At 46.8% G+C, this 21488-nt stretch overlaps 1 protein-coding gene across 1 annotated transcript in view; it reads right to left on the bottom strand.

Moving 5' to 3' along the window:
- LOC135919289 (alpha-(1,3)-fucosyltransferase C-like) overlaps positions 1-17784 on the bottom strand; it is a 464583-nt gene extending 446799 nt beyond the window's left edge. The window contains exon 1 of the mRNA XM_070521806.1: positions 17640-17784. The gene's annotated coding sequence lies outside the window, so the exon portion shown is untranslated. The remainder of the gene's footprint in view (positions 1-17639) is intronic.
- Positions 17785-21488: the final 3704 nt, after the last annotated feature.

The following is a 21488-nucleotide window of genomic DNA, read 5'->3' as shown; positions in this document are numbered from 1 at the left end:
TCTGATCTGCTCTCCGCGTGACGCCGACTCCACGGAAAGAGCTTCACAGTTAAGGATTAGCCGCAGAAGATGGGCGAGCTCTCCCTTCTTCCTTCTCCGGAAGAACGAAGCCTGCTCCCTGGTTACTGATTGACTGGAACAAGCCGGCCAGCTAGCCTTCGCCGCAGTGCACGGATTTTGGCGGGACATGTAGCACGGCGTTGTCGCACGAGGAAGCGCAGCCTTTTCGTCTGCTCTATACACTTAAGGCGGCGTTGAACACCTGTGCATAAGGGGCCACACATTCCCCATGTCCTTTTCCAAGGCGAACCAGAAACCGCCTCCATCGCTTGCAAAAATATTTCAAAGGTTTTGGAAAACATGGCCAGTGAAATCAACATGACAACATCATCCAACACGTCCTGCGACGCATCGAATCGTCTTGACGCACATGTGTTTCCGTCTTAGAGAAACACGTCTGTCGAAAAATACCGGAGCTCAACTGCTGGAATATCTAGGAATGTACGTATAGTTGGACCGGGCTGTTGGCACGACTAGTACATCGTGTCCCGTGAGGTATACCTGCTTGTCTTTTCTTCTCAAGTGCCTGAGTGCCAAGACTCTTAATTGGAATAAGCAGTTGGCACAATTTGGCAGTCACAAGGCGTTCACACAGCATGGCCGATTGAGGTAGTCGATGACCATCATATAAGTCCGCTGTACAGGAGGTATGAATTCATGTTCGGTCTTCACGGCTTATCCATTCTAATAATAAATGAAACGACAGATAACTTTTAATGTCATAGTGCTAGAATATTTCCGGTATAGTCAGCGCTACATTTAATGCAACCGTCATCTTAATTCGCCACCAGCCGTCTTAGCTATTGCGCTTTGAAAACCGCAAGCCCCTTGCATTGCATACCTGCGCATGCAGCCCAAAGCCTGATGCACATTTTCCTTTGCAAAAACTTTGTCTATCAACATATAGATCATAGAACTACTAGAGACATTCATTTACGGAGCTTATTAACTGTAAATTATCACTTTCAATACGGTCATTAAGAAAGCACGAATATTTAAGAACTAAAAGCATTTCACATGTTTATTTAGACATTCCTGCTTGCAGTTGTTCTGCAGGTATCGTATCGTAAAACGCAAAGTCCATAGAAATGCTGCACTGATATATAGGACGTCTACTAGACGTGTACAAACAATAGACGTCTACTAGACGTGTGCAAACAGACGTCCTCTAAACGTGCACAAACGATAGAACTCCGACAGGTGGCTGGGCGCGCACACAGCTATAGGAGCAAATCCTCCTTGGAGAACCCTCGACAAAGACTGGCTCAACCATCGAATCGTCAGCGGACACACTTGTAACACGCGCCAATTCCGGGAGTTTCACAGCGCCGTATACGCGTGCGGCAAAGTGAAAACGCCGCGGGCGGTGACACATTATACAGCGCTCGACTTGCTGTCCGTGGGTCGCGCACGTACCCACTCTCGTGCATAATATGCACAACCACGTAGTCGCACGAGCTCCGCACGAGGAACGAACTTACGAAGACAGGCGCGGGCGAACGTGTTACGGTGGCACCGCCGCGAGACCACGTGACAGGCCGAAGCAAGAGCGAAGCTCAACTAATTCCATGGGCATTCGTTTTTTTTCCTTTTCTTTTCACGAGACAGCCACCAACGTTAAGAGCACGGAAACGGTGAAGAAGGGAAAGGGAGAAAACTAATTTCACGGTTTGCCGCCGCGCGACCACAAGGCGTTCCCGCTAAGAGACGCGATAAATCCGAGTGCTATCCATAACACTGACAGTAGTAGTGTGTCCGCAGACGTGGTACGAGAACTGCTCAGCATGCGAAGAGACAGTGAGACAGAGAGAGAGACGCCGGCGAGGTTTGTGTGCAGTGGACACGGATATACAAAGAAGACCGTCAGCTCGCTCTGTGAGCTTATCAGAACAGAGGAGCACACCTCCCGACACCACTTATGTACAAACGTTTCGAAGCCTTTCTCTTTCTGTTATCTTGCTCCTTCCGCCGACAGAATTAAAGTAGCGCGACCGGTCCGTGAGCAGGCATTAGGGCACCGTAAAAGTGGGCCTCCGGAGGAGAGAGAGAGCGAGAAAGACAAAGAGAGACAGAGAGAGAAAAGATTTCGTTCGGAGTAGCCCACGAATACACATATGCCTCGAGCGACCAGTCGTGCGGCAATTTTGCGTGTATTTGCGGGCTTCTTTCCCACTCGAAAAAAAAAAAAACAATTTCGTGTAGCACGTGTTGAGCAACAGAAAGCTGTGTCGAAAGTTGTTCACGTTGACATACAATTTTATCACTGACACTCTTCATCAAATTAAAATATTCGAGAAGTTAATTAATTAATACTAATTATTTATTTAGGCGGAATGCGAAAAGAGAATAATCTGAGCATCCCCAAGCGACGGCAAACAACATTACCTTGCTTCTGTCCAGCTAATTGGCACTTGCATACTTTTAAACCTTGGTGCATGACAGTTGGAACACCCTGTATTAAAGAACGCTCCACATAAGCTGAGCACGCCTAAAAAAATGAGCGTATTTTCATTTCTTCTTGGCGGGCCGCAAATAAGGCCACTCACTCCACATTTCTTTTGTTTGTTTTTTTCCTCCAGTGTGCGCGACCGATCAGGGCAATTGCTTCTCCCCTGAAGCAAAGTGGTTAAGTAGTGACACCTGTTGCCAAGATGTGTCACTCTTAGTTTGGGCGAATTGAGGATAGGGAATATATACAGTAAGCTCAAAATGACGTTTTTCGCCACTTATGTTATTTTATTTTATATAGACTAATGTAGACCATTCGCAAAAAAAGAAATCTTTCTTCATAATGAAGCTTTTGAGAGAACTTTTTCTGAAGGTTGAAACCACATGAGGCCAATTAACTGAGAACTTTCATCAAACTTAAAGTGCGTGCATTCTTGCAGTCTGACCGGCCGCTATCGATGAGAGGGATTCGAGCGCGTTTTCGCTATTGCGAACTTCTAACGCCTTTAATGTTAGAAGCGCGGGTAAAGAGAAAAAAAATAGACAAAGTGTAGTACCGTGAAACAGAGCGTCGTTACGTGCTAACAGTGATCATTAGGTATCTATGTCGGTGTTGACAAACCGTACAGTTTCCTATACAAATATAACTATTGACACGTGTACTTGCCTATCTTTATCAGGCGACCTTGTTTCACCGCCTAACAAATGTTATCGCACAGCGCAGGACGCGCCTGCATGTATCGGAAGTTTCAGGAATGTTGTCGATGGTTCCATCCGCTGTCTGTGACCTTCTTAATTATGGGGTTTTACGTGCCAAAACCACTTTCTGATTATGAGGCACGCCGTAGTGGAGGACTCCGGAAATTTCGACCACCTGGTGTTCTTTAACGTGCACCTAAATCTAAGTAGACGGGTGTTTTCGCATTTCGCCCCCATCGAAATGCGGCCGCCGTGGCCGGGATTCGATTCCGCGACCTCGTGCTCAGCAGCCTAACACCATAGCCACTGAGCAACTACGGCGGGTTGTCTGTCTGTGACCGAACGTTGTGTAATCGGATCGCATGTGTGCGTCACGCGAATAATGTAGAACTTTGTGGACGGCACGCGGGTCCCAGCGATTACCCTGGAACATTCGACGACTGATGTATAAATGCGGGCGCGCTTGACCCGCTGATCAGATTTTCGACGATCGCCGAGTGTGTTCGCCGCTACCGTTGTTCTTTGAGTGTAGCCTGTTTTTGAGGGCACAAGTTCGCCCAATAAAACGCTCGTTTCGTCAATCACAGTCTTGCTGCCTTCTTAACCGTCACTTCCACGTGACACTATCGTCAAAGCTGGCGCTGATGTCATTTGGCTTCCATAGCAACGACCGGTAGCACATATAAATTTGTGTAACCTTCGTGCTCGGAAGTTCAAAAGCCATTACAGCGCTACTATTACGCAATCTGTATTTCCAAATTTCCAAGCAATCAAAGCAAATCAAAATGAAATGAAATCGAATTTATTTCACATCTATACATGACGTATAGCGGCACAGACAAAAAGCCAGAATCAATTTGGCTTTTTTTTTCTAAACACGGCAAGGCAACACTTCTCTGGGCGCGTGAATAATCATAGCCAATAATTGCATTTCAGTATGTAACGCATAATTTTGTCGAAAATGGTCAAGCTTCAAAGTCGCAAAGCCGTTCGAAGTCGAAGGGCGAACTTTGGGCAAATCCACGTGCTGTCCGTTATCCAATGCTGGTTCAACAACGGCATGTACTTACAGCTCCTCCAATCACTGGCGCCCTGTCATAGTAATGTGTGTAGGGAACTGCTAAAAAAATTGGCTGAAGGCTAAGCTTGGTTAAGCCTGGAAGGCTGCGAAAGCAATACCCTTGGCTGCGCCTTGGTTCGGCTGATGGTGTGGACATGGTTGCCCTTTGTTAAACTTATGGCTATACATCATCCGACATAGCGCAAGGCAGCGCGCCGACCACTGCGAGGAGCCGAGCTGTAGCCCCATTTATCCTCCTAGCGTGACGTCACACCAGCGAGCGCTCTCTCTCGGTAGCGCCGCAGCAGCGGCGCGCAAGGCTTCGCCTCCACCATCGATGCCGCGAGCTGGGGCCCCGTCTCTCGGTCTGGCGTGACGTCACGTGGTCACGTGACGAGCAGCTGTGCAAGGAGGCGCCACGACCACCGATGGGCCGAAAGTGCGAGCAGTATTGCTTTCGCAATAAAAAAAATGGCTGCGGCTTAGCTAAGGTTAAGCCCAGGATGCGAAGCATACTAGCCTTTACTTTAACGCGACAGCGTTAAGGAGCTCGTGTCGCAGAAAAGCCGGTGTCGTCGGCGTCGGCTCAGGCGTGCGGCGCTTGCTCAGGCGCACATTTCGTTGTCGCGCCGAACGCTGCGTTGCTCGACGCTCACCGCGTCCGATGCGGGGCGCGCAGTCGCTGCGCCGTAGCAAAGCCACCTAGAAACAGTCTCTGTAGCACGCCGCAAACTTCGCTTCTCATTCCAACGAGCAGCTCTGTCTCCAGGAGGCATCTCACCTCGTGAGTGTCTAGCAGAGGCAAGCGCAGCTGCTTATATACCGCCGCGACGCCGCGAGCGACGGAGCGAGTTGGAGCCCCGTTTCTCCTCTGTCGTGACGTCACGGTGTCACGTGGTCAGCCTTGAACGCGACTCCGCGAGCGACGGCGCGAGTTGGAGCCCCGTTTCTCCTCTGTCGTGACGTGACGGTGTCACGTGGTATTGATGGCGACACCGCCGCGCCTGAGGAGCTGGGTTGAGCTCTAGTAATATGCTTCGCATAAAAAATTGTGCGCGCCTGCGCCAAGGCCCCTTCGTAATGGGTCGCAACGGCACAAGTCGAGAAAAAAATACTGATCTGAGAATCTGTCTTGAACAGCTGTCGTGAACAGAGACTTTTAGGATAAGACACGTGCGCTGCTCGCCCGACGGTTTTCCTGAATGTTCTGTTGCTTCTAGTCTGACATTGATCAAGGGACATATTGCAATAAAATACCCGTCGCCGACTAGAGTGACAATCGGGGTTATGTAAGATGATTTAGTGAAGGATAAACTGCAACATTTGCTTCTGCTACTCAGTCTGTCTTCGTCGCACTTCTGACATAGACGCTTAAATTTTTACTTTACAGAGAAGTTTTGTTCTCCGTAAACAAAGACTGCTATCAATGGCTCATAGTCCTCCCATAGAGATGGTCCTCCCGAGAGCAAGCAAAAATGTAATGGCTCACAGCCCCATATAGTAGATGCCATAAGCACTCAGCATAGTGAAGCGAACAGTGCTCGCATTCTTTGCAATCACGCATACCACATACCAAACAGCATGTCGAAAACTGTCCTCATCAATGGCTCATACCCCCGTAAGTAGACAGACAGACAGACAGACAGACAGACAGACAGAAAGACAGACAGACAGACAGACAGACAGACAGACAGACAGACAGACAGACAGACAGACAGACAGACAGACAGACAGACAGACAGACAAGACAGACAGACAGACAGACAGACAGACAGACAGACAGACAGACAGACAGACAGACAGACAGACAGACAGACAGACAGACAGACAGACAGACAGACAGACAGACAGACAGACAGACAGACAGACAGACAGACAGACAGACAGACAGACAGACAGACTACGAACTTTAATTAATCCTGAGGAGCTACTGTCAGGACCTCCTAACGGGAGGCCATCGTAGCCGCTGGCCGCACCCACGTAAAGGACAGAACGCCGTGACGCTCCGCTCTTTCCTGGGCCCTCTGGATAGCCTGGGCTTGCTTACGGAGTACCGTGCTTCTGATGGCCTCCTCCCGTTCGGCTTCGCTGGAGTCGCTGGAGTCGTTAGGCAACGCGGGACATCGCCAGAGCGTGTGAGCCATTGAGCAAAAGGTTTCAGTGCAGTCGGGACAACTAGGGTCCACATCCGAGTACATCCTACTGAGGAATCCCCGCGACAGGAAAGATCCCCGTAAGCAAGCAAAAAAAAAACAATGGCTCATACACCCTCAAGGCAGAGGGTACAAGCACTCGGCAAAGTGCACCGAACAGTGCGTACCTACATTCTTTGGAATCACGCACACAACATACAGAACATCATATGTTTCAATAAAGAACAAGCTCATCAAAAAAGCATCCGAACCCCATAGTTGATAAGGCACTCGTGACAGCAATGCGAAGCACGTGTGCCGCTCCCCGCAAGAGTTTCCCGGTAAACATTGCTGTTGCGCCAGCTGCCGCGGCGACGGCAGCATGCGACGTGGGGAGTGACGTCACTAGCCTTTCGTATAGAAGTTAACCAGCCTAGCAACTGATTTCAATGTTGTTGCAGCACCGCTATGGGCGGCGGCGTACTGTCAAAGTTACCATAACTCCCATTCCTACCGACATTACTCTAAAATACCAAAAAGCATTGTATACCACCTTCAGCAGTTGTACTGGTGGTTTTCAGCAGTTTCGCTGTTCGTCCACCTCCATAGAGTGAACTAGCTCATGAATTTTTTTAAAACACGAAGTCTTCCTCGGTGAGTTACCCCTGCTTTTCCGTATCGGGTGTTTATAGTCTTTTTTCGTGCGCTGATCCCGAATATGGCGCGGTAAAGAAAAAGAATGCATTGGCCGACATAAGCTGCTCAAGGGTACTCATGCTTAGCACATGTGTCGGCCGACACATGCTAATTGGACATCAATGCTTTTTATTGTATACGCTCATTTTATGCAGTCATGACGTGGCGCCACCTCCTTGTCATTGGCTGGGCCGTCACGTGTGCAATGGCGCACGCACTATAGGCACCCATTTTTGAGAACGGTGGAGCCGCCGTATGGCGACGGGTAAGCGTGCTCATCTCGCACCCCGGAGACCCGGGTGCGACTCCCACCCCGACCATAATTTATCCAAATTTTCTTTAAAAGCCATTCATTTACTTTGTTTACAGGAACATCCCTGAGGAATCTGATGTCAATTCGAGCATTTTCTGACTTTTTTTTCACTCTTTGCGCCGTCGACCACTTTTGGCACGATCTTTCGATCAGGCCGACTACGTCGGTGGACTTTCGAGTGATGGGGCATACAATGCTTTCGCATTAAAATGTATAACCCCTGCGGTGTTTCCGGGGAGGTGCCTACATCAAGTTCATTGTATCGCTCCTTAATAAGCAGAGCAGCAAGCTGTCGTATGAAGCTTTGCGGTGGACAGGGGTGTCCCTCTTGGAAAGATCCAGTCGCTCAGTATATAACGACTGATCCTCTAGCTGTATCCCCGCAAGACAGGCTCTTCGCAGTGAGGATAGGCCGGGACATGCCCGTAGGAGATGATGTGATGTGTCTGGCTCAGCCGTGGGTCGCAAGTTACACACGTTGGGTCCACCGACTTTCGTTAAAGTGTCGGGCTCCGAACGCAACGCGTGACCTCTGTGCTTGCGAAAAACGCTGTGAAAACGACGCAGCGTAGTGGACGCACCGTTTAGCAATATATGCTCAATCGCCTGCGGCATACCGCAGCAAGGGCAGCATTCTGTCTTATACGTTACTGGTAAACGTTGTACGCACCATACTAATAAGCACACGTACTCTATGTGGCATCCCTGCTGGTGAGCTGCTCTGTGTATACACGCCCTGGCGCGAGCGGTAAACGCATCAAGCTGACGATATATGCGATGTTTCAGTGGGCGCCGACTGATGCAGAGCGTTTTCCTTTGGAAGCGCGTCTCGTGCGCCGTCAGGTTTCAGACGCCCGCAACGACTCTGCAGCGGGTGCTCTGCAGGTCAGTGTCGTGAGAACGTTGCCTCCGAGACCTGCAAGCGCGCGAGATCTCGGAGGCCATGGAGACACACGCCTGATCTATATAAAGCTGCGAGGCTGGCCGCTGTTCTTCCTGCTCAGCAGCTGTTTCCAGGCGTGCTGCGTCGTGAGAACATGTCGCACTAGTGTGTATAGTTAGAACACTCGTCGCAGGAGTGAGAGCGCTTGCTGTATCGTTGCCAGTGCTCTGCGAAGGGCGGTGATTAAGAGCGGCGGCGGTGCCATATGTGGCAACGAGGTCAGTATATCGAGAGTCGGCCACGGAATAAGGTCCATATCGTCGGTGACAACCCAAGAATAAAAGGTTATACGTATGCGCTGTTCGGGTCAAGCAATTTGCATAGATGCTCCAGCCAATTATAGTCGGTAACAACTTAAGAGTTAAGAAGAAACTCCACCCGCAAAACGTACCGCACCTGCTCTGAGCCTCTGAGCCAGCTATAGAGCCCGCACACAGCTTAATGACTTTGGTCGGCTAATGTAAGTGCTAGGCTAATTAGAAAATAAAAGGCAGTTGTTTCAAGCTAGAATATTAGCTTTGGCGGAGCAGTGACATCTGGATGACCTATAATATATGCCTAGACGTTCAGGTTTCGTCCCCAAACCGGTGACACAACGACCGATTTGTACGGAAAAAAGAGCTTTTTTTTTGTCAGTTCTGTAACGTCCGGTAAATATCCAAGTCAGTGTGGCTGGCGCATTTAATTTCGTTTTTACCACAGTTGAAAGCGTGCCTACGGGTGAATAAATTTCCTTGTCATCTATGCAAATTTTGTTTCCTTGTTTTATCTTGTTTATGTTGTTTTATTTCGTTTAGGCTTGTTTATTTTCCTGACGTCAAAGTTTTTGCAGCGGCTGTTTTCTCCGCAGTCTGTGTCAATGGTTTTTAATGCGATAACGATAAGGACCCCGCGTGGGATAAAAATCCAGTGTCGGCGTCGGACCTCGTTTCGCAAAAAATAATTCCGAACCGCAACCACGGAGGCCCTCCGCGTGGAGCAGAGGCGTTGCTGAACTAATTGAATTCCGCACAGTAAGAGGCGTGAGAAAAATCGCACAGTACAACCTAAACACGACTTACAGATATAATACCGTCGGATTGTAATTTGAATTTACCAGAAAGCATAATTCTGTTACACGGAAACTCAAACGCAAACCCCTTTTCCAGTGTTTCAACCATTCAAGGAGCGGCGCGGACCACCCGGGCCCTCGCAACAACAGCGTCCAGATGGCGCTCGCCACGGCGCATGCGCGAGAACGTTGCGGTTGCCGGGAAGCGCGCCAAGCAGTGAAACCGGAACGTCTTCGCAGATGTTGTTGCTAATCCTGATACCAGTAATCAGCGAAAGCTAATATTTTATCTTGAAGCAACCAGCTCTTTAAGGCGGCAGCCTAGTACGGTCGACGAAGTGAGAAATCCGGCGCCGCCATTAACATCTTAAGGCAAGACAACCCACGTGACCAAGTTATGGCGTCCAATTCTAGGCGCGGAATCTGCTGCGGGTCACACTGTCGAATCCCACGGTACTAAGATCGAATACAGCACGGACGTAGCGAAGAAATACATAGGCATACGATTTCTGAAGCGTGTGGACAGTGCCGAAACAATCAGAAATCCCTACATTGCTTTCTTTGATGGATCAGTCGCTCGGACTTTCATGTAGCTGCAAAGTAATTTCTTTATTTTTAAGCGATCAAGTAACATGATAAAACCATCATTTCTCAATTATCTCCAAATCACTTAATTAGTCCGCACAGCTTTAATCTTCGCTTAACTCATAACATGCCCCTGTAGCTTCACCTTGAATTTAAAGTGACTGCCCCATCTTTGTTTTCTAAGAAGGTGGGTCGAAGTTTGTGGCACTTCCCATAACGCTTCCAAAAAAACACGCATAAGAATGTTTCTGACAATTTTTAATTCAGCCATCTTACCAATACACTTTGACTTTAGCTCGCATATATATAGGTTTTTTCCAGCTAAACTAGGCACATCATGTTATATATATTTACACTATTAGGTTATAGCTGTTGAACAAGTATTCATAAATATTTATTACAATAATTGCACTAATTAGGTTACAAAGTATTTATTGCTTCTTGTTCGCAAGTTGTCGCAAATACTGTGTTCTTCCGTTATGTTCAGGTTGGCAAGGAGGTCCTATTGGAGTGTTTGACTTCAGGATCTCCCCGCCCCCCATAGAAATATCCTGTAAATTTCTGTTATTGTCCGAATAAAAATTCATTATGATATCATCCCTAAAATAACCCCCCACCCCCCTTAATTCACCAAAGCAGTGAAATTCTGCATCCGCGCTATTATCTCTAGCCTATTTTGTGTGCCCTATACAAGACGAAGGCCAGTCTCAGCCTTCCCATCTGCTATTACTGAGTAGTTTCTATAAAAGTCTAAGAAGTTAAAATATAAAAAGAAATCGTCAGGGACACTTAGGACTGCTTACGTGTGGGAATGCCAAAGCATTATAGCGTTTTTAGGCCTTGAAACACCATGAACGCCCGCATTTTATACACTTGTGACGTGGCGCCACCTCCTTCCCATTGGCTGCGCCGTCGGTAGAAACGCACCCTCTTGCGTGGGCCGCGATGCGGCGGAGGCGAGCGCCATCTGGAGGTATTGCAAGGAACCGGGCGCGCCGCTCCGTGGCCCCCTAGATACTCAAGCGCGCCAATGGGGGACGCCATGGCCGGTCTATGAATGGTAGAAATATCTTGCAACAGAAGTGCTTGTTGGCCTAACTGGTGCTTGCCTATAGTTTAAACACACACAAAAGGAAGACACATAAAGACAATGGTAGAAGCGCCGGAAAAGTGGGCTTCCTTGCGTTTTCGCGTAACATAATTATGCATTCTCGTAATGTCAAATTGCAATTAGACGCTAGCGTGTCTGCAGGTTGTGCGTAAGTCGCACTTCATGATTTTTTTACGTATTTGAGCTCGAGAAATTCAATTAGTTTGGTAGCTTCCTCGCGCCACAAGGAGGGTCTTTGTATAGGTGGTTCGAAAATATCTCTGTCCAAATGACTTCCTACGCCGGATTTTCTGCAACACCGCGCCCTAAATGCTCTCGAGCGAAGATCAGAAATGACTGACAGTACTCGGCGGAAGCCGATATACTGCTGGGTGGTCGATAGAGCCTATATAGACAGACCTTCAAGAAGACAGCGTCCAAAAATGTTCAGCGACTCGGGGCACATATGCGAAGTTCATCACCGAATCAAGCGTGCTCTTCAAAGGCGCGTGATGGACTTCACCTAAACACTTGTTGACGCGCCCTACGCTTGGCCTTGCAAGCGGGGCACGGTGAGTCTATCAAGCCACGGCGCTTCAAGGCAGCCCCGCCGACAGGCAGAATACACCGGGCTTCCGCATTGTTCGCGTAACAACGCGCGGGTCACGCATACAAACCCGCAAACTTCACCACGGCGCCGACTCAAAACAAACAGAGTAGCCGGAACAATGTTTCACGCATCCAAGCATGCACGCACGCATACAGATACACACACACGCAGACACGCACACAAACACAAGAACATGGTGCTGCTCTCACAGCCCACAGACAACAAGTTAAACACGGATTGTGCGAAAAGAAAAATAAAGAGTATCGTAAAGACGGGGCCCGGCGGTAAGCCGCCAATCACAGGTACGGCGGAGTAAACAAAAACAGGCGAACAAGGGCGGGCTACCGAACGCGCGCTAACAGCGAGTCGTCACACAAAATTGATTCGCGCCCGTCTTGGCGGCCGGTAAACGCGTGACGAAACGAAGACATTCCACTACCGGCGCGTTCGCTTAATAAAATTTGAAAAAAAAAAAACGCCGAGCTGTCTTGTACCTCTCTCGCCGGGCAACGTGTTGCCTAGCGGCTGCCGCTTCGCCAGCTGTCGGCCCGATGCTTCACAAAAGGCAGATCAGCGCAGATGGCCACCTACTGTATGCTCGCAATGCACAGGAGGCTGCCACTCATCACTGGCCCCCTGTGTATGGCGTTCTTTCGTACGCAATATGAACATATCTTTTAGGGACGTTCTATTAGTAGGGTTTCGAATCGATCTGAATACGAATATTGGAGAAAAACTGCCTCCGTATGTCGAATCGAAGTCTGCAGAGGAGCGCGTTTATCTAGGCCATTTACTCACAGGTGACCCAGACCATGAAAAGGAGATTTACAGAAGAATACGGAAGGGTTGGAGTGCATACAACAGGTATTCCCTAAACCTGACTGGGAGCTAATCACTGTCGTTTAAAAGGAAAGTGCACAGTCATTGCACTCTACCGGTGCTAACATATGGGGCAGAAAACTTGGAAGTTAACAAACAAGCTCGAGAACACGCTAAGGACCGCGCAAAAGGCGATGGAACGAAAACTGTGACGCGTAACGTTGAGAGACAGGAAGGTAGCCGTGTTGATTGGACAGCAAGCGGCGATAGTCGATATTCCCGATGACATTAAGAGAAAAAAAAAAATTGGAGCAGGACAGACCATTGGACACACCATTGTCCAGACAACTGGACAACCAGTGGACCTTTAGAGTTACAGAATGTCTGCCAAGGGAAGGTAGTCGGGGACGCCAGTAATTAGGTGGGTGATGAAATTAGGAAATTCCCAGCCGCTAGTTGGAATCGGTTGGTGCAGGACAGGGACAGTGGAAATAAAATAGGCTGATGATGATCTCATATATATATATATATATATATATATATATATATATATATATATATATATATATATATATATAATACGAATGGAGTACCCAGTTACCTGATATAAAACAGCTGGACGCGCTCTGTGCTTTCCCCTACATGTACGCTTCATAACCGAGGAAGCAGATATCAATTATAGCGAAACCTCAATGTGTAAAAACTATTTGTTTTATTTAAAAGAAACGTTCCGCAGCTGCTTTCCGGCATTTCGCAGCCGTTAATAACAGAACAACACGAAATAAAAAAAGTTTTTCTTCTGCTAATGAGACCAGGTATATAGAATGAACACCAAGTGTCAAGGAAAGCCGCCATTAATTTTAATTCACACCTGCACACAAGTCGTACTTGCTCTCAGACGGAATGTTTTATGGCGTAGGTCTTTTTACGAACAGTTGCTACTCCTAGCGCGACACGTGTTTATATAGTCACATTCATACGAGAAATATTTTGAACCAAGTATTTAAAGAAAGTGGTTAACCGCAGCTGAACGAAACCAACGACATATGGTTTGCTGTCATGCGGCGCTCCTTAGAGTATGTTATTATATTCCACTTAAATAATTAAGATTAATGATGGAAAATTTGTAAGATAAACTGAAGCGCCAAGTGCGTTTTGTTACGTTCTAAAGGCGCTCCATTTTTTTTTTTGGTATTAACGTATACATATTACATGATCTTTCTTCAACGGTTAAAGAAAGAACGCGTAATATGAAGTAAGATCACGTGACTGCTCTCACGCGCTATCGTATTGCAGCGCTCTCAACCGCGGCTCGTGCGAAAGAACCGTGCGCTCGGACCGTGGTGAAGTAAGGGGCCGCGGCTCTAGACATCGGCTTCACAGTGAGTCAGCATCTTTGTCGGTGGCACACGTAAACGAAGCGCCGTCGTCCCTGATAAGCGATAGGCTCTACGCATGGTTGAGCGCACTGCTATGGGATAGCGCACGAGCGCAGTCACGTGGTTTTATTTCATATTTCGTGGGCGTGAACGCCAAAAAAAATAAAAGCCAGCAGATCCCACGCCATGCGAAAATCGATGTTATGCGAAGCAGTGTGCGGGGACCCTACCAAGTTAACGAAACGACCATAAAAGTGCCAAGACGTGTAGGCGGCTGTTTCATGACCTACATGACACGCATGTCATGACAGTCACGTCGTGACCTATCATTTGTGTTCGTCATACACTCCTGTCGTACTGTGCCAATTGTGGAACATACAAGGTTAAGGAAATGACCATCAGAGCACCAAGACGTAGATTAGATAGATAGATAGATAGATAGATAGATAAATAGATAAATAGATAAATAGATAAATAGATAGATAGATAAATAGATAAATAGATAGATAGATAGATAGATAGATAGATAGATAGATAGATAGATAGATAGATAGATAGATAGATAGATAGATAGATAGATAGATAGATAGATAGATAGATAGATAGATAGATAGATAGATAGATAGATAGATAGATAGATAGATAGATAGATAGATAGATAGATAGATAGATAGATAGATAGATAGATAGATATAGATAGATAGATAGATAGATAGATAGATAGATAGATAGATAGATAGATAGATAGATAGATAGATAGATAGATAGATAGATAGATAGATAGATAGATAGATAGATAGATAGATAGATAGATAGATAGATAGATAGATAGATAGATAGATAGATAGATAGATAGATAGACTGTCAAGATGGCAGAAGTTCACCAAGAAATGCTTCGCATTTAAAAAAAATACCCACACACCATGTACGTTGCCAAAAAAAATGGATCGGTCGTTTCTGAACTCCCTCTACAATATAATGAAACGCATTTCGCCCTAAAGTGAATATTAAAGATTTTCAATATGAGAGCTTTAAGCAGAATACACATATTGGTAGACGACCCTAATCTCTGACTTGGTGGGTTTCTTAGTGGCACTCGCACCTCGGCGTTTGTGTTCTTTAGGTTAACTTTAGCCGAACGCAACACCTGAACCGAACTCGGATGCAAATGTTTTCCATTAATTGCCGGTTAAATATTGTGCCACCTTCTTGTGGCTGACGTCATTAGTGCTGTCATTACTACCGCTTTCTATTCCCCGGTTTCCAGGAATTTAGCCAAAGTCCTCCTCACGTGGCATGTATCTAACCTCCACGATTCTGCGCTTTGGTGTGCGGTAATCAATAATGTCTAATTAATGTTAAGTCTAATTAAATAATGACCTTATTAATTGTTTAATCAGTTCATGTAATTAATTGTTTAAAGGGACCCTTTAACTATATTGTTGGGTCCCAAAAGTGTGCACTTTGCAATTGTATACATTCATTATGTTAGATAAGCTTTCAAAATTCAATTCTAATTATTCCAGGCACTTCATTAACTCAACTTGTAACTAAACTTATGCTCTGATATCACATCTATAATGAAATCGACTAATATTCTAATCGAATATTCTAATCGAATAATCGACTATATATCCTTGGGTCAAGTTACGTGAAACACGTTGTATATCCCACAATGGCGGCTTCGAGTGAACGGAGAGCGGAAACTGATATTTCATTATTGTTTTAGTTTATATGATGCGAAAACAAATAACCTACACCGAGCTTCCCGGCGTCAATTGGCGTTTAAAAGAAAATGGGGTTTTACATGCCGAAACCACTTTCTGATTATGAGGCACGCCGTAGTGGAGGACTGCGGAAATTTCAACCAACTGGGGTTCTTTAACGTGCACCTAAATCTAATAAGCATACGGGTGTTTTCGCATTTCGCCCCCATGCGAAATGCGACCGCCCTGGCCGGGATTCGATTCCGCGACCTCGTGCTCAGCAGCCCAACACCATAGCCACTGAGCAACCACAGCGGATCAATTGGCGTTCGCAGTAGTTACGGTATTCGCACAATGAGAAGTGTCGGTTGTACCTGAAACATATGTACGTGCGCGAACATAACTTCTCGCAGCGTGAATTTCGAAAGGTTCCGTCGCCGCATAACGGGCAAAACCGGCTGGTGCTCAGCTCACGGACTACACTGTAATATAATTTGCACCCTAAAAAGTGAAAAAGGGTGTAAATGTGTGTAAACTCACACCCTTAGGGTGTCAGTTATATAAATCACACCCTAAGGTTGTCAGTTATAGAGACATTTACACCCTTTTTCACTTTTAAGGGTGTAAATTATTTTACAGTGTAGTTAATAGCCAGTTGAAGAGCAACGCAGAAACACGTATAGAGTTGTCGCGAACCGGAAGTTTCCATGCGTTCACGTACTAACGCGGGCGTAAGTATAACTGCACATAACCTGTAAGTATAACCTGTCTTTACGCTTTGTCGCACATGATGAACTCTTATTTCGAATAACTAGCATCATAAATTAACCATGTCAACTGTATATTCTTTCATATTTTTCCAGTAATACAGTCCCCCCCCCCCCTTTCTCCACAGCCCTCGACCTCCCACTCCTTTCTTCAAACGATTCCTAAAAGAGCGGTATTTCCGTAATCGTCGGGAGCTACGCAACTACACAGGCCGTTTCATCATATGCACGCTGTCTCAACTGCCACGAGCGAAACAATAAAAGAAGGCGGACCATTCTACGTTAATACGACCACGCATACATGTTGCTTGTAGTGGTGCTCAGGAACCGTCAGTACTTCGAACCCTTGCTCTAATTATAATTGAATTGGTCAGCTTTTAATAGTAGTTATTATTGTTATGGTTCCAATCAGGAAGTTACAGAGAACCTGAGAGACGTCAAAAACGGGCAGTTTCGAGCAACGTTCACACATCGCGTGTTTATTTTTATTTTTATTTTTTTCCAGGCGGAAAGGGAAAGCCCGCCAAACATGGAAAACACCACGTGACCGAGCACTCTCGGGCGAGAGGGACATAGAGCTGCGCGCATGCGCGCGCCATCAGGGCTTACGTCATCACTCAGTCTTGGTGGGACATGACCCATCGCGAGAGCAGACGGCCTGCGCTGCCCAATCTCTGAAAATAAAAATAAAAATAAAAAACGGGTGCGGAAAGCCGTCTGTTCATCATGTGCAGGCTCGCCGCTAAAGCCGGTGCGCGTTTCCTCGACGTTGGTGTTCACTAAATAATCGCCACGAACTGATGGCGCGTCGCGGAAAGAACAAGGCGTGCTGTTTTTTTTTTTTAATTCGAAAGCATGCCTTTAGGCATAATACAAAAGATGTTAGAAATACACGAACAGATTCGACTCGTGCAAAAAATCTAGGAGTGAACGATGATGGGGTCCATGAATCCAACGTTCAAGGTCGGGTGGGCGGCCAGGCCGAAGGCCTGTTGCCCGGAGATGGCGGAGACGGCTTAGATGAAGCCCTGGGCACGTCCATAATAGGTGCGTCACTGTCACATTTTGGATTCCTGTGTTGCAAAATGGGCACGATGAGCCGTAAGGACCATGGTATTGTTGTGGCCAGAGAGCGGTCACAGGCGTGCTGTTATTGTCGTCTTTCGGACCACCTTGCTTTCCTAGTAGCGCGCGCACAGGTGTCCGATGTGGCAACGCGAAAAAGAAAAAGAGAAAGAAAAGAAAGGAAAGCCATGCAGAAAAGAGAACACTTGACCTCACGTGAAGACGTCTGCGTCGAGTCACCGTTCCGTAATATAGGAGCAACGAATGAGTACAGGCGTGAGTTTCCGGTCACCGGGGTGTCCGCCAGGGCCGGTTCGTCGTCAGCTGTCCCCAGTTTCTGTCGGTACTGTGTCACACGCACCCACTATAAGTCTGCCCGCATGTGCGACTAGCGTCTAGGTGGTCGAGCGGCGGCGAAATTACGAAAGAAAGAAAAGAGGGCGTTGCAAGGAAAAGGTCATTATCGCTTGCTAAAGCAGTACGCGTGGATGGATGGACGCTATATGAGCGTCCCCTTTGAAACAAGGTGGCGGGTTGCGCCACCAAGCCCTTGTTCTTATTTCGCCTAATGTTCTACTTATCTTTCAAAATTATAACAGCGCTAACACATGCAACCATAAAAGAACAAGGACGAGACACAGCGCTTGTGTGTCGTCCTTGTTCTTTTGTGTTTGCATGTGTTAGCACTGTTATAATTTTTAAATCAAGTATGAACCAACTCGCCTTGAAATAACTTTTAATGAAGTCCTACTTATCTGTTTTAAAAAAGAAACACGAATCATTCCCAACATCAAAATTTCTGAACCGCTACTGGAAACGTTGTTGTTGTACGCCTGCGTTGTTTATGGTCCCAGCACTTTTCTGCCACCGAACCTCCGATCGTCTCTTACTATAATCTCTATTGCGGGCATGTTTACCTTCCCCTGCTCTCCCGGAACCCAAGGGCTTCAAGAAGGCCAAAGGAGACTAAACCGAAAGCTGGGTACATATCTTCACATTCTAATGAACATGCTCCATCGTTTCCCTAACTTTATCGCCGCACGCGCATGCGTCTGTTTCCTCGGTGCACCTCGCTTTACAAATACGCGCTCTATAAGGCATCCGATCCTGCCTCGAAAAGTAAACGGGTTGCCTTTGAGTTATCAATGGTTTCTTTCCTGATTTAGTTTTTACTACATCTTAGTTGAAATAAAGAAAAAGAAATGGACATGGGCCGGACATGTAATGAGGAGGGGAGATAACCGATGGTCATTAAGGGTTACGGACTGGATTCCAAGGGAAGGGAAGCGTAGCAGGGGGCGGCAGAAAGTTAGGTGGGCGGATGACATTAAGACGTTTGCAGGGACAACATGGCCACAATTAGTACATGACCGGGGTAGTTGGAGAAGTATGGGAGAGGCCTTTGCCCTGCAGTGGGCCTAACCCGGCTGATGATGATGATGATGATGATGATGATGATGATGATGATGACTTAGGTAGTTATCCATAGCAGGTTTCTCTTCTATTGCCGCTACCCAGGAAATCGTATCAGCCTCCCTGATTTTGCGTTCGACGTTCTTCGTTGCCATGTTGCTTACTATACTAGTCGCATACTAACACGGCCTCTTTCACGCGCCACGTGCAGGGCGGGCGCAAAATATTGTGAGATCTGGGATCTCGCAATATGTTGTGGCGGCAACAGATGGCGCCACCAATTCCGTTGCAGCAAAATAAACATCTTTTGCGAGGCCTCGTTGCGAGTGACGCTCACTTCGGCTTTACAGCGAACACGAAACGGGCGATCACGCTGCTCACAGTCGTGGCATTGAACTGAACCCACTACAAACTGCAACATCTGTGCCCGATTTGAGCGGAAATTAGCCAACCACTAAAGCTAGTAGAGTCATGTGTATACCTGGCGCTTCCATTTACGCAACCGTCAGCATATACATAATGTATGTATGTGCAGCTTTCCTGCTGCACATACATAAACGTAACCTGTTACATTCAGCACACACAACGTCAGCGCGTCACGCACTGCGTAACCAACGGATAGCAACATCACGAACACGTAGAAATTATGGAAGGGCTGTCCTCGCCTATCAAATACCCGCACTAATAAAGGTCGTGAATTCGCCAATAAATTGCAACCGCATAAATTCAAGTCGCAAATATATATATTTTTTTGTTGAATGAGCGAAGAACCCTTCAACGGAAGTGCACATTTATTTTTCGCGTTTCTATGTTTTCAATGTACATGAAAAGATGTTCGTATTTGCCATATCTGTATTTGTTTTTATCTTGCATTGTATATTATATTCACTATTTCAATATACCCTGTGATGTAAAGTGTTTCAAATCGTTGTTTTGTGAATGTACCACTCTGCCTGCTGTCTGTATGGTCCCCAGGTCCCCTCAAGTTCTCTACGACAACTTTTTGCCTCGAGGACCCGCAACATTGTGTTGGAAAAAAACTGAACTGACCTGAAATTCACTCGCGCTTCACGCGCGAGAGCACAGATGTGCGAAGGACTCAGCCCTGAGGAGAGGAGAGAAACAACCGACTGGTCATCAAGTCAAGCGGTCGCCGCCGCTAAAACCGATGCGACGGCCGACAGAATGCGGCCGTGGAACGAATTGCGCGAGTCCGGAATTAGCAGCCGCGCCCATGTTGTGGTCAGTGCCCGACTAAAAGAGTGCGCTTGAAGGCGTTACGCATGGTGCCGCACGTCGCACTATCGGTTGCTGCCCATGTGCAGCTACGTCTCGATCGGTATGTACCGGGTACTCTAAAACACGCGATACGATTAGACGTAATTAGCGGGGGAATTAGGTGCAGCACGCTCCCGCGGTCCGTTATTCATAAGGCGAGATATATTCCTGAGCTGTCCTTCAGGCCTCTTTAGCTTCCTGCTTAGCCAAGCGCTGTCATTTTAGTGATTCTTGTTTTAGATCTCCACGCTCACGCGATAATTTGTGTGTTCTGAACTAAACGGATGGTTACTACAGAGCCGCTGACAGGCACAGTGCCGCATATCTAAACCGGAACCTGCGTATAGACAAGTTGAAGGTCCATGGAAACAGCGACAATTTGTTCATGTAGAAAAGAAAGAAAGTTCACTGCCAAACGAGGGGGTTTCCTGTGAACCTAAAGTTTTCTCTGTGCGTAAGTCATCCGACTGCAGCCAATGCCTGCCAATTTGATCATCATCTGCCGCTCTTCGACTACATTTCCTATTTACATATTTGAGGGTCCAAATTATAGCTATGATAACAAATCTACGAAGACTTTCGGGGTTTTGTGACATTACTCGTCAAGATAGTGTCCAATATGATCATTTCTATATATAGTGCGATCACCTAGACGCATTCGGGATCTCTATCTCTCATGTACCTTCCACACGAGACCAATGCGCATTCCCATTAAAGAAATAACTGTCACTTAGGAACCAACCACGACGCAGTTAGTACATGTTCCAAATGATGCCTCTGTAAATCATTGGTTAGCAACGTTACCAACATGGATCTGCGCCCCTTTCATGCTAAATATCAGGCCTAACTGAAGCTGTTTTAACTACAGACTATATCCAGTTGGTTACATTAGATGCGGAAAGCGAGCAGAGGGGATAAAAAAGCGAGAAGAAAGAAAGTAGTCGAGATAAATCACGTGCAACTAATGAGGGGATGCGTATCTACAGTTAAGAACTCGATCACCGGTGTCTTCAGTATACAGCAGAAGAGCTCTTGTGGCGTTCTAGGCACGGGGCTATTTTGGAGTGATCCTGAAGAACAATGTACCGCACTTCGTACATTCTGGCTGAGAATTTTCGAAAATTCGTATCATCCGAAAATACGAATCAACCGTCAGTTTATCATCAAGGTCGACTGTATATCGTCAGTCAATTTGTGTAGAAACTAGGGCCGGTTAACGTAGCACAGTCCAGAGTCTGGAGAGACCGGCGCCTATATATCAAGCACACAGAAAAAAAAAGCGCAATGTGTGTAAGGTTCTTTCCCTCCGTGCTTCGTCCAAACGCTGGTCCTCCAGAATCTGAATTATGTATGGAGAGTACTCTCGCATGATGG

The sequence above is a fragment of the Dermacentor albipictus genome, chromosome 7, assembly GCF_038994185.2.
Source record: "Dermacentor albipictus isolate Rhodes 1998 colony chromosome 7, USDA_Dalb.pri_finalv2, whole genome shotgun sequence".
Lineage (NCBI taxonomy): Eukaryota > Metazoa > Arthropoda > Arachnida > Ixodida > Ixodidae > Dermacentor > Dermacentor albipictus.
Note: the sequence above shows the minus strand (reverse complement) of the source record. Positions and strands in the feature narration are given on the sequence as shown.